This window comes from Lampetra fluviatilis, chromosome 78 (assembly GCF_964198595.1).
Source record: "Lampetra fluviatilis chromosome 78, kcLamFluv1.1, whole genome shotgun sequence".
Classification (NCBI taxonomy): domain Eukaryota; kingdom Metazoa; phylum Chordata; class Hyperoartia; order Petromyzontiformes; family Petromyzontidae; genus Lampetra; species Lampetra fluviatilis.
The window spans coordinates 2,637,538-2,650,888 of record NC_136352.1 but is presented as its reverse complement, the minus strand read 5'-3'; the positions used below and the strand labels follow the sequence as shown (position 1 = coordinate 2,650,888).

Here is a 13,351-nt window from a genome sequence, read left to right as displayed (position 1 = left end):
CACGTCACTTTACCGAAAGACCCAAAGAATATGAATTCCTGCAGTCACGAAAGCTTTAAGTTAAGATTTTCCCAGGGAGGTGATATATTTTTGTAGAACATATGCAAGGCCCAATTTCGTCATGGAATTCTCCAGGTACAGAACAAGATTCTCCAACTCAAAATCAACGAGTAGCCATGACCAGATCATCAACATGCGTAACATGGTTGACCAGCAGGGGACGATTAGCGTATCATTGTTACTGTATGGAATGCAATTTTTTATAGGGCCATTGTGTGCTTCTCAAAATACATCATTATTTGAAAATGCTACGTAATGTAATGCATGGGGCCAGAGGGAATTTCGGCCACAAGCCAAATTGAACAGGAAAGGGCCCTGACTCCTGGTCACATAGCTTTAGATGGGCCTCACTAAAATCATAAAAATTCTCAACGAATGTGAGCAGAGGCAGAGACATCGAAAACAAAAAAACAATCCAAATCCCCAAGCGTCTTTATGGTACTACAGGCCGTAATTACACCAAGAAAGCAGAGATCTAGTTCCTGCTGAAAATCCATACTCCTGTGCTATAGCTGATGAACAGAAAATACAGCAGCCCCTTGAATAGCGCAGAGGTTACATTCTTGGAAAGTGCCGTGTGAAAGGTAAAATGGCGATATTCAATACTTAAGCCTTACCTAAATAATGGGGTGAGGTTAACGGCAACTAAAATATACATCACATTTTAAATAAGTACTGTACTGTATTCCCAATAAACTAAATTACTGAAATAAATGTGGAGAAACCGTATACAAAACATTCCAAGATGAGTAGAAATGTATATAAATAAAGCAGACTTACTGTTATTTTGAGAACTAATTGCACCAACACTTTGAAACATACACACATCAAAAATTCCATGTGTACTCAAGGGTAAGTTATTGTTTTTCACACAATTTTTAGCTTACCTGTTCACCTTTAACACCTGTAACACCTGCACACTCCAACACCCTGCCGCTGCTATATTTTTTCTCATTTACCACATTATCCTTACATATTATCAGGCCTGCATTTTTGCCACAAAATTCATTCACTTCCGGCTCCTTACTGTCCTCTCTGCACACGCACGGCTCACCTCTAATATACTGCAATATTTCTTCATGGGACCTTTGCCAGTACCAAAATATGAGAATAGGTTTTCCCCGTTTTTCTGACAACAAAACAGGTGTTAAGATGTTAAACCACCAAACTGAAACCTTTTACAAGGAATCATGTGTGCATTAACCACAATACTTGTGGTCAAAATGCAAACAAAAACATACTCTGATAGAAAATGCATTCTTAATTTGAAGCTTTCGTAACTGCAGGAATTCATACCCTTTGGTTCTTTCGAGAAAGTCACATGGGTATAAAATAAAATAAATCACGACGTTTCGTGCGCAACACAATCGTCCGTCATCAGGTGGGAAAGCATGGTCTGAGGCAGACTGTTTTAAAAGATTTAAAATGGGTGTAGCCCAAGGGTCATAAAGAAGTGGCCGGGGCTAGTGATGTTAATGTAATAAATTACCATGTTAATGTGAAATCGAAGAGTGGTGCAATCCAAATCGGCCTCCCTACAAGACAGAGAAGGAGCGAGACTCTACCTGGGTAAACAACAACTACCACCACGACAACCACGATGTGAACTTCTCACTTCAGATCTCAGTGAGCGCGCACTAAAATAAATCACGCTTGCTAACACAGAGCGCACGCCCGGGATACACTGCCGAGTTCATTGATGACCTCACCACCGCGAAAGTTCAGCAGTATCTGACAAGCACAACGGGGTGGCAGCTAGATGCGAAATGCCCATATCCCCCATCTAACACCCTTGCCGAGCATGCGCACCTGTGTGTGTGAGAGATTTGCTCGCGAGCGTGCGGAATTCCGACGGCTGGGACGGGATAGCACCATTGCAAGTCTTCTTCCAGAGGAGGAGGTGAGGGGGGGGGGGACGAGGGAGCCTCCGGGACCCCGTGGGACAACCCCAGGATGGGTAGCAGGGATACAGAGATATCGCAAGCAATGCGACCCAAGTACGCGAGGAGGTAACCCAAGTATGTGGGGAGGTGACCCAAGTACACATGAATGTGACCAAGCTGCAGTCTACAGCGGAGATAGTCCAGTCCGAGGTGGGAGGGCTACGCTCCATGGTCGGGGGGCTAACCAGGCGAATATCTCAATAAGAGGCAGAATTCGAACAAATGAGCACTTGGAGGGTAAGGGGGAGTGGGCAAGGGGCGTCTTATGGAACCACCACCCTTTCCCGTGCGTGCTATCTATGTGACCAATGGGGGCATCTCGTGAGAGACAGTCCCCAGATCGCCCACGCGAGAGAAGCACCAAGGTTAACCACCAAGGCCTCCCTAAAGATGGGACCACAGAGGGGTGCAATCGACGTGGTCCCAACACAAATAAACAGTCATGATAATGGTGAGCGAGTGACCCCCACGCAGATGCCGACAACAACACCCCAGAATGCGGCGACTGCGGGTGACTGGCTGTTGGAGCTGGTGCCAGGAATAATGGGGGCCACGTCGCTCGTGGAAGGGCAGGTGAAAAGGCGGCGTACTCAGATTCTGCTGGACACATGGGGCGGTAACATCACTCATGAGTGCAACACATTGCAGCGTGGTCGGGGTTGACGTGAGCCGCCTACAGGCCTCGGATCGTGCGCTGCACACTGCAAGTGAAACTGGGATGGGACTGCTGGGGAGGGTCACCCTTAAGGGTCGCCTCGGACACCAGGTGTGTAACCAGGAGTTATATGTGTCGAGCGTGTTATGCCACGAGTGTATTGCAGGTACCGATCTCCTGGAAAAGTTGGGGCTCAGCGTGCAGCCCCGCCGGCGATGCGCCATCGTGGAGGGCAGCGGATTCCTTTCTTGGGACAAGAGCCGGGTTGCCCTCCCCTCGAGCCCGTGGCCGCTATCCTGGCGTCGGCCGTCACCGTCGGCATTGGTGTTCCACTGGGTTTTCCGTTTTTCTCCCAAACCTAAACTCAAAATATATTTGGTGGTGGTCAAAATCCAATGCAGGACCCTCCTGAAACATAATCTTTAACTGCTAAATAAGAAATTAAATTGGAAAACCCTCAAACACAGTACAATATCTTAATTTTACCAGGTGAGGCCATCTGAGCTGCATAGCTCTTTTTCAGAATCGACCTGGACACAAATGATAGCTCAACTTAGTGGGTTATAATATGGAAATATATTGCAGCAAAATTCTCAAAATGCATGTTTTTAAATGTGGAGAAAAATCAATGCCACTACAGGGAAAAAAAAAAAAAAATGTAAACTGCAATTATAAATGCGTAAGGGTTGGAATCGAACCCACGCACGCAGAGTACGCTCACGGAGTACGCTCACACAAATGAGTACACTCGCTCACTCGGATTATTTTTTCTCCGGGTCCTTCGATTTTCCCCTCCACATTTAGTAACATGCATTTAGATTATTTGGCTGCTACAATCTTCCACGTGAAAAGCCATTTCGTTGAGCTATCATCTATGGCCAGGTGGCTTCTGACAAAAGATCTAACAGCTCTGTGAGCCTTGATTGGTAATATAAAAATAGTTTACACCATTGGAATCTCATTTGCCATTAAAAATATAATTGTTTTTTTTTACCCTTTTATCTGGCAACAAAACTGACACCTTTTTTTACGAGGAGTCATGTTTGCATAGACCACAATACCTTAAGTCATAATGCAAACAAAAAACATAACTCTGATAATGTATGCACTGTCCTTAAAGTAGATTGGTCCACACCCGAGACAGCTTTCCTTAGAGCCTAGTCTCACATGGTGTTGGACCAGATGACGCCAAAAGGCGCACAACTCAAAGACAATGCACCATCAGAGAGAGAGACTAGGCTCTAAGGAAAACTGTCTCGGGTGTGGACCAACTTCAAGGACAGTGCATACATTATCAGAGTTATGTTTTTTGTTTGCATTATGACTGCAGGTATTGTGGTCTATGCAAACATGACTCCTCGTAAAGAAGATGTCAGTTTTGTTGCCAGATAAAAGGGTAAAAAACCAATTATCATAAAAATAATTGTCCATCGGTCTAAAGGGTGCATCAGCAAAACCAACTCGGCAGAACGCTCCTGAATTAGAGTGCTGAGACTCATTGTGGTCATGTACTCGAGTGTGCACCATGGTGGCTGGGAGATGTTAACTGCCTCTCCTGGAATACAGGAAGTGGTGGGTTCGATCCCGACCCCTTCTGTATATTTGCAGTTTGCGTGTCTCTCTCTCTCCCCGTGGTCGCGTGGATTTTCCTCCGGATCCTCAGGGTTTTCCCCTCCACATTTAGAGTCAACATCACCACGCGTTTAGAGTATTTGACCGACAGACATTTCCACACGTTGATAAGCCACTTTGTTGTGGGAAGGTCGCTTCTGAAAACAAGAGCGGTATAGCAGCTGAAGTGGGCTTGCCCTTGGTAAGATATAAAAAAAAAACTGTAGAAATATTTAAAAGAAACACATTTCCAAGTAGTGAGCCAGATGAAGACAAATTAAACTTGAGCAGATAATTAAAGCAAATACAATCAAGCGAGGGCAGGAGGCAAGGCCCCGCATGGCAAGGCCCCGCGTTGTAATGTTCCAACCTGGACATCGATTCCATACTCGCTGCTACTCAATTGATATCCCTACAAGAGAGAGACGGAGCGAGGCTCTACCTGGGTAAACAACAACAACCACCACGACAACAACCACCACGATGTGAACTTCTCACCTCGGATTTCAGTGAGCGCGCGCACGGTGCAGCAGCTTCCGGATATATCGTGACGTCACGCGGCAGCAGGAGGTGACATGACGTCACTAGCGGAGTTCATTACACATTCCCCTCCCCCAACAAGCAGCGGTATAATTGAATAAATTATGTTAATAAGTCGGCCCCATGTGGAGTGATTGGGCTTGGCTGGTAAACCCGTTGCAATAAACTTGCGACGGTATTCCTGAATAAATTATGTTAATGAACCGCCAGTGACTGGGCGTGGCTTTTCCCAAAAAATGATTTTTACTGGAACCGAAATCGACAGTGACCAACTAGACGTGACGTCACGCTCAAAAGCGCGGTAGAGGGGGGGGTTGGGGGGTTGAATACCTTGGTGACATGACGTCACTAGCGGGGTACAGCTCTCCCTGGCGTCTCACGCCGACAAGTTAATGAGTGGTGACGTCAGAGAGCGAGATCAGGGTTAGAGTTTAAGTTTATTTAGATTACATTTATATTGCTCCCTCTCTTGAACAGAGACCCCTTGGGTGCGTGAGCTCAACAACAACGTGAACATTATTGTGTGTGTACACTGTGTGTGTGTACACTGTGTGTGTACAAACTGTGTGTACAAACTGTGTTTGTACACTGTGTGTGTTTACAAACTGTGTGTGTACACTGTGTACGTGTACACACTGTGTGTGTGTACACTGTGTGTGTGTACAAACTGTGTGTGTACACTGTGTGTACAAACTGTGTGTGTGTGTGTGTACACTGTGTGTTGGCACAGTCGGGGGTACAGGTGATGCATCGGCCAGTCAGCTGAGTCAGTCGACCCATGGCACCTGAGTCAACCCCGTGCACATAGCCTGGCACAAGCGCCATGGTGACGTCACCGCCACTAAGTGGCGAATGGCGGTTGTTGTTCTTGTTACTGTGTGTGTCCGGCAAAACAACCCCCTACCTCCTCGTGGTGCCGGACGGGCAACGTTATTGTGGACAGTGCTGTGGGGGGAGGGCCAATTCCTATTAGACTTTCCCCTGGGAGCTCTGGACGGGTGCGAGAGCGTGGTACTCCCTCCACCTTCAATAAATTACAACTAAACCACGTCCAAGATATCTAATTAATAAGCTTGTGCCGGAGGCCCCGGGGGGACAGGTGTCTATGACGTCTCCTGCTTAAACCCCATCTGACGGAGCTAGGAGATTGAATCTCTACCTCGAGAAACAACAAAAAACCACTACGGATGGCCACGTGGAATGTGCGAACGCTCACTGCGGAGGAGAGGCTGCCACTCCTCTGTCGGGCACTGGACCGGTACCGCCTGGATCTCTGTGACATTCAGGCGGTCCAGTGGACCGGCTCTGGCTCCAGCCACTATGAGGGTGAACAGTCCTCTGCTCAGGGCAGGAGACTACTAAACAACAGGGAGTGGCTCTTCTTCTGAACAAAAGAATGAAGGCGGTGTGGGAGCGTGGCGGTGAGGTGTGGAAAGCTATGAGCCAGGCTACTTTGGGCTCGCCTTCCCATCAACCGGAGGTGAGGAGTGGTGGTCGTGGTTACTTATGCCCCCACTGAAGACGAACATCTGTGGAGAGATGCAGGCAAGGCCGATGTGTCAGATGCCTTCTATGACCTCCTGTCACAGGTGCTAGCTAAAGTGGCCCCTCGGGATAGAGTCATCTTGTTGGGTGACTTCAATGCCCGAGTTGGTCATGATACTGGCACTTGGTCTGGAGTGATTGGAAGGCTTGGGCCAGATTAGCTCAATAACAACGGCAGGAGGCTGCTAGATTTTTGTGCAGCCCATGGGCTTGTAGTTATCAACACGCTCTTCCGGCATCGGCGCATCCACACAACAACATGGATGCACGCCGGGTCCAAGCAAGAACATCTGCTGGGCTACATAGTGACGGACCAGCGGATGCGAGCCCATGTCCTTGACACCAGGACCTACCGTGGAGCTGATCTGCCCTCTGACCATCGACTTGTCATCTGTAAGATGCGCCTGCCATTCTTCCACTCCGGTGGTGGGTGTACACCCAGGACCCCATTCCAAACTAAGGTGGCCTGACCTCAGTTAGCTAATGAAAGTTGCAAGCGAGAATTTCATCATCGCTTGCGGCTGGGGTTGGCATCGTCCCCCACTCCTCCAGATGTCGAGGGTAAGTGACTCATGCAGGTGCAATGGCTGCTTAAGTACGCAATCCAGACCTCCCCAGAAACCCTGGCTGACAGAGGTGTTCAGGGTAGTTGAGAATAAGTATAACCCGTAAAAACAAAGTTTTTCACTATAAATCCTTTATATGTGTGGCAGCGAACTTAATATAAAGGATTTAAAAATATATTCGCCTGTGGAGGACGCGGGGATCGATCCCGCGACCTTTGGCATGGGAAGCGAGGGCGCTACCAACTGCGCTATTCCGCCACGACCTGTGGAGGGGTTACGCTCTGGGCTCTTATACTGTGAATGAGTTCTATTTGAATATATGTAAAATAAACATTTTTTGCCTAAGAAGTGTAAAATTTTGGGAATTTTTTTTCACGAACATTAATTGTCTAGCACAACGAGTCTGTGTTGAAAATGTCAGCTCGATTGGATCACGGGAAGTGGGTTAAAAAACGAGCGAAAGATTTGCACGGTCGTAAGCAAGCAAGCACGCAAGCAAGCAAGCGAACTTAATATAAAGGATTTAAAAAGCGACAGACCCACTCTAATTGTCTACAGCATCCCACGTCAGAGAAGGAGGAGGCTTACCGCAGCCTTCGCTTGGACGTTCGGAGAGCCGTGAGGCACTGCAAGGATGGGTGGTGGTCGCGGGTTGCTGTGGAGATGGAGTCTGCCTCAATGGCCCGCGATCACAAATCCCGATTTAACTCCATCAAAAAAGTATCCTGCAGCGCCACACCTTTTACCATCATTTTGGGAAAAAACGGTGATCCAATTTCCGACTGCCAGGAACAGGTTTGCAGATTTGCTGAGCATTTTTGTGAAGTCCTGGGGGAGGGGAAATCCCTCGACATGGGAAACATCGTGGGACAAAGTGGAGATGACCCTACGGAGGCTGCGGTGCCCCAAATATTTGAAGAAGTCACCCCCTGTGAGTGGCTGGCTGAGGTGCCATCTGTTGAGGAAGTACTAAAGGCGATCCAGAGTCTGAGACCAGGAAAGGCACCGGGCAGAGATGATCTCCCAAGCGAAATGCTGAGGGAGGGTGGCGTTTGTGCACAGACTGCCCTACATGACATCATAACAACAGTCTGGACCACGGGACGGGTTCCGCAGGACTGGAAGGATGCCCTGGTGGTCCCCCTATTTAAAAAGGGAGCCCGCACAGACTATAGCAACTACAAGGGCATCTCACTCCTCAGTGTGCCGGGAAAGGTCCTGGCAAAGATTATTCAACATCGCCTTGCTAGGCACGCTGAGGAGAGGCTTGTGGAGCCTCAATGTGGTTTCAGGAAAGGGTGGTCCTGCACGGATGCCATATTTTCTCTCCGTCTGCTACAGCAGAGGTATAGGGAATTCCAACAAGACTTACATCTCTGCTTTATTGACCTGGTCAAGGCCTACAATACCATCAGGAGGCCTGGGCTCTGGGTTGTTCTTCGTGCTTTCGGAGTCCCTGACCCTCTGCTCACGATAATTAGGACCTTCATGATGGTGAGTGGGCCTGGGTAAAACTGCGTGGCCGGGAGTCGGAGCCATTCGCTGTACACCTTGGGGTGTGACAGGGATGTCCTCTCGCTCCGACATTATTTAACATCTATTTTGACCACATAGTTCGTGAGGCCTTCAATAGCTGTACAGAAGGAATTTCCATCTGGTACAGATGTAGTACCGTTGAGGACGCGTGGACACCCGAGTAGAGGCACACGTATTTATTTCACAACAGTCACTGGGGACATACAGTACTGGAGGGGGTATCGGCCCCCTCACCCGGATAGCTGGGAACACACAGCTAGCTACCCCTACTACGGCCGACGACCCCGACGACGCCGCCACAACGCGGTGGGCCAACACGGACCACTGCCTGGGTTCGATTTGGGTCCCCATAGTGGTGCGTGTTGGCCCGACGGTGCGCAATGTTGGCCCCCCGTTCGTTGCGGTGTGCTTGTGTGTAACGGGTGTGTGCTTTGGCCAAACATGTGGGGTGCCGCGACTCGCCGGGTCATGTTGATGGAGCTTGGAAGGAGGAGGAGGGCCGGCGTCCCGGCGAGGCGTCGTCCCCCGCTGTCGAGGAGAGCGGCACCCCGAGGCGACGTGGCCCCGGATGCCACAGTTATAGCAGCGCGGGAGCGCAGGCGGTGATGACGGACGGTCGGAGCGGCCCGACCCATCCCGGCCCGCCCGTACTCCCACCCTCTGCTGCTGTCGGAAGTCGGCGGCGTAGACCTCCTCCGTCGGGGGGTGACGGCAGCCACCGTACGCCCGGCCGCTGCCCTGCTGGCCTTCCGTCGCTGTGACAGGAGGTTAGCGTGGAGGAGCCGCGCCGCCTGGAGGGAAACCATCTCCGTGTCCTCCTGTGCGACGATGGCGATGTCCAGGTCGTCCGCCAGCAGAAGAATTTTCTCAGTGACCATCGCGTCCACGCCTTGGTCATCCATACGAGGGAAGGCCGTCTTTGCCAACGCCAGAAGGCTCGTACGGTAGGCAAGGGGCGACTCCTTTGCACCCCGCTGGCGATCGTAAAATTGCTGTCTGCATTCCTCCGAAGGTCCGTAGACCCCAGCCAGCAACTGCAGCGCCATCTGAAGAGTGGAGCGCTTGTCCCTCGGTGCCGACGTAAGAGCGGCGAGGGCGTCGCCGTCGAGGAGCGCCGGCAGCGCGCAGAGGGCTTCGGCGTCTGACCACCCCGCCATTTCTTGGTGCGCGAGGAAGCGCCGCTGGAACCCCCCCCAGTCGCCCTCCTCAGCTACAAACTCTTTCAGTGGGGGCAGCCTTTGGTGTAGCGCAGTGATCGCCGTGGAGGCCCGCGCTTTGCTGTCCCCGCAACTCGGCTGAGCGTCAGCACGAACGACAGATGGAATCGCCTGTCGCGCTGATGGTGACGCTCCGTCCGTTGGTGGTGACGCAGCAGCCCCTGCGAGGCCGATGTTGGACCCCAGGTTGAGGCTGGCCACGCCCTCGGCAGCTGCTGCGGCGATGGCGGGAGATTCAAAGTTGTAGTCAGTAGAAATGGCGGGAAGGCGCAACGGTCGTCGGCCGTCCTCGCCCCGCGGCGGTCCAGCAGCCCCCAGCCGAGTGATGCTCTCGAGTGTGGCGGCAGCAGCATACAGCAGCTCCGCCAGCCTCGCGTGCGCCAGCCGAAGTCCGTCGGATGGCGACTCCCCTTCCTCCCGATGCCCCGGTAAGGATGCATTCGGCCCCGGCTGCTCGTTGCCTCCATCAGCCGTCTCTGGCACCGCACTTCCCGCGGTCTCCTCCGCCTCCTGCACCCCGGCCCGAGCTGTTCGGCGTGTGTCCATGTTCGTTGTTGTTCACTTCTGTCACCAGATGTAGTACCGTTGAGGACGCGTGGACACCCGAGTAGAGGCACACGTATTTATTTCACAACAGTCACTGGGGACATACAGTACTGGAGGGGGTATCGGCCCCCTCACCCGGATAGCTGGGAACACACGGCTAGCTACCCCTAGCCTGCCTCCTAATCCTCCAATTACTGGGCTAGGGGAGGCTGTCTGGCCCGACACTGGTCAGTCGGGCTACGGTACCCGGAGTCCCAGAGTCCTGGCTCTGGTTCACGGGACCACGCCGCTGGCTCGGTCCTGTGCGGCCCTGACAAGGGCGGCGTCCCAGGGGAGTCCAGGGCTCTAGCTAGGCAGTCTTCGGTCTTCAAGAGTTTACTTAAACATTCTGCCCCGAGCCCTCTGACACATCCCCCTTTATACTCCACCCCCGCTGAGGGGTGGGGCCCCGGGCTGCCTGGTGCGGACGTCGTTGAGAGCACCCCCCCCGTGCACTCACGTAGCCCCGCCCACTGTGTTTGTTTCCCATAAGCTGCCATGCATAACGGCTCTCTCTCTAACACCCCTACACATACAGCTCCTCCGTAACACCCCTACATCACCCCCCCCTGTACAGCTCGCAGCCGTCCCGGCTGCAACCTTGACAATAAAAGTTAATTCACCCCTCGATCCCCCAGCGTGTGCCTCATTTTTACAACAATAACGCAACGAGAAGAACAACAGGAAGGGAAAATAACCCGACGCACCCCACCCCCGAATAAATACGAAATCCGTACAACCAACGTATATACATTTTTTTCAGGAAACCCCCCAGCACACACACAACACACAGCGAACACAACATTCGTACAATGCAATGTGCCAGGAGCACACCACCGACGCCGCACACAGTGAGCATAACATGTGAACGTACACAGGAAAAAAAATATTTCAAAAAAAAAAATTCTTTTTTTCCTTTTTTTCCCCATTTTCACTCCGTGCGTCACAAGAGTCGGCGCATTTTTGCGCGCGTCCTCGCCGCAGGCCCGTCACACGGGATAACCCCGGCCGGCAGGCCGTCGGGTGGCAAGTGTCCATCTCCGAGTGAGTCTGTTGTTGACGTCGCAAGACCCTCGGCATCCCCCGTGGGGGTCGTCGGGCGTGAGCCCGTCACTCCCGGTGCACCTGGGGGCGGGACAGCCGGCAACGCGTCAGGCGAGAGCAGCGGAGACGAACTCTTTGAGTCGGTCGCCCCCCCACATGTTTGGCCACGCGCGTGTGTAGTGGGACCTCGCACCGCAACGAAGGGTTTGAGCCTGGAGGGGTGTACAAACCACCGGCGCTTCCCCCATTTAATGCGTACGCACTGAGGTCTCAGGACCTCAACCACCTCGACGGGGCCCCGCCACGGCCGCACCAGTTTTGAGGAGGTCGCGAGCGGTACCTGGGGGACAGTGCAGCCATGCCCTGTCCCCCGGCTTCCACTGTAGCACATGCACGCGACCCAGTCTGAGGCGCTCATTAGCCCTCTGCCGCATGTCAGAATTTTGCATGGCAGCATCCCGCGCCTCTGTCAATTTTTCCAGGTTAAATTTAACATGTTCGGCCAATTGAGTTTTTCCCTGTGGCGCTGGGATCTGCAGCTGGGCCCGAACAGGTGGGTCAGGTTCGCGGCCATACATAAGGAAGAAGGGGGAAAATCCCGTGGCAGCATGGGGGGCCAATCTGTATGCTGCCAGGACCCCCTGAATTTTCAAGTCCCAATCTGTCTGTGAGTCCGAAACCTGCTGTGACAACATCGACGTGATGGTACGATGCAACCGCTCGACCATCCCGTCGGTTTGTGGGTGATATGGAGAGGTCCGAATCTTTTTCGTGCCCAGGATCTCACAGACCTGTTGAAGCAATTTGCCAGAAAATTTTTTACCCTGGTCGGTCAGCAGCCGCTCGGGAGCACCTTTGTCAAGGACATATCCCTGGACAAAGGCCTCCACGATGGCTGCTGCCGACTGGTTGGCCAGGGGCCAGGCCATAGGCCAGCGCGTGAAGTACTCCACCCCGGTTAACAAATATCTATTTCCCCTGGGGGTGGCGGGGAACGGTCCCAGAATATCCAGCGCGACAAGTTCGTTCACCCGGGAGACCCTGATAGACTGCAGGGGCGGGTTCGACTCCCTCGCTGGTGGTTTCCGCTGCGCACACCTAGGGCACGACCCTAACAGATCCCCGACATCCCTTGTCATGCCCGGCCAAATAAAATCAAGTTGGAGCAAGGCCAGGGTCTTTTGGGTTCCCAGGTGGAGGAGGCGCTCGTGAGCGGCCCACACCACCCTACCCCGTAACCCCGAAGGGACCACCAGCCGGTGTCGACGGGATTTCCCGTCCCAATGCATTAACAACCCACCGAGCATTTCCCATGCGTCGGCATCACCCCTCCCCCGCCCCCGGTCCCCGACGCGGCGGCGCAACGCAAGGAGGGAGGTATCTTCCATCTGCAAACGCCCCCATTCCGTGGCAGGCAACCCCAACAGGGAATCAGATTCCTGTTGTGCGATGGAATTCGTCATTGACGCTGCGTCGTCAGCAGCCGCCAAGACCGGAACAGGCATTTCACCAGGATGCCTGCACCGACCCGACCCTAGGAAGCATGGGCATTCGGGGGTGGTTGGCATGCGCGACAGAGCGTCCGAGTTGGTGTGGCGAATGCCCTTACGGTACGTGGTCTCAAAATCAAAATCCTGGAGAACCTCCAGCCATCGAGACAATTGTCCCGATGGTTGTTGGACTCGCAGGGCGTACTGTAGCGCCGCATGGTCTGTACGGACGGTGAAACGCTGCCCGTACAGATATGGCCGGTACTGCTGGATGAAATAGACAATTGCCAGCAGTTCCCGACGGGTGACACAATATCGTTGCTCCACTGGAGACAACACTCGACTACCGTACGTGACCACCCGTTCCACGCCCTCAACCACCTGGGAAAGCACGCCCCCAATACCTGTGTTGCTCGCGTCGGTATCGAGCACAAAGGGTTTTGAAAAATCGGGATAAACCAGGGGAGGGGCATTAACCAGAGTGTCCCGAAGGGAGAGGAACGCAGCCTCCTCCTCCTGTCCCCAATGGAAGCGGACCCCCTTTGACGTCAAAGCATGC

General features: G+C 52.6%; 1 protein-coding gene across 1 annotated transcript in view; it reads right to left on the bottom strand.

The window, feature by feature from the left end:
* LOC144953590 (uncharacterized) overlaps positions 1 to 4,876 on the bottom strand; it is a 47,277-nt gene extending 42,401 nt beyond the window's left edge. The window contains exons 1-2 of the mRNA XM_078884162.1: positions 4,768 to 4,876; positions 2,829 to 3,016 (exon numbers count right to left, since the gene is read on the bottom strand). The gene's annotated coding sequence lies outside the window, so the exon portion shown is untranslated. The remainder of the gene's footprint in view (positions 1 to 2,828; positions 3,017 to 4,767) is intronic.
* Positions 4,877 to 13,351: the final 8,475 nt, after the last annotated feature.